Genomic DNA, 267 nt, shown 5'->3' with positions numbered 1-267 from the left:
CAATGAGTTGAATAAGGAAGCGCTCTAAACCCTAAACCCTAACACTGAAGCCCAAAACATAAACCCTAAACCCTAAACCCTAAACCCTAGACTCTGTATAAGCAAAACAGCTACATGTCAACTGTAGTCTCTGTTGTTTAGGGTTTAGGGTTTAGGGTTTAGGGTTTAGGGTTTAGGGCTAGCAGCTGCGGTGATGTATTTTTATTTGTTTTAAATAAATTTACGTTTATAAAAAACTAAATATTTTTTCTTTTTTTATTTATCTTT

This window comes from Eimeria mitis, genomic scaffold, assembly GCF_000499745.2.
Source record: "Eimeria mitis Houghton genomic scaffold, Emh_scaff5568, whole genome shotgun sequence".
NCBI classification, from domain to species: Eukaryota; Apicomplexa; class Conoidasida; order Eucoccidiorida; family Eimeriidae; genus Eimeria; species Eimeria mitis.
This window is presented reverse-complemented; position numbering follows the sequence as displayed.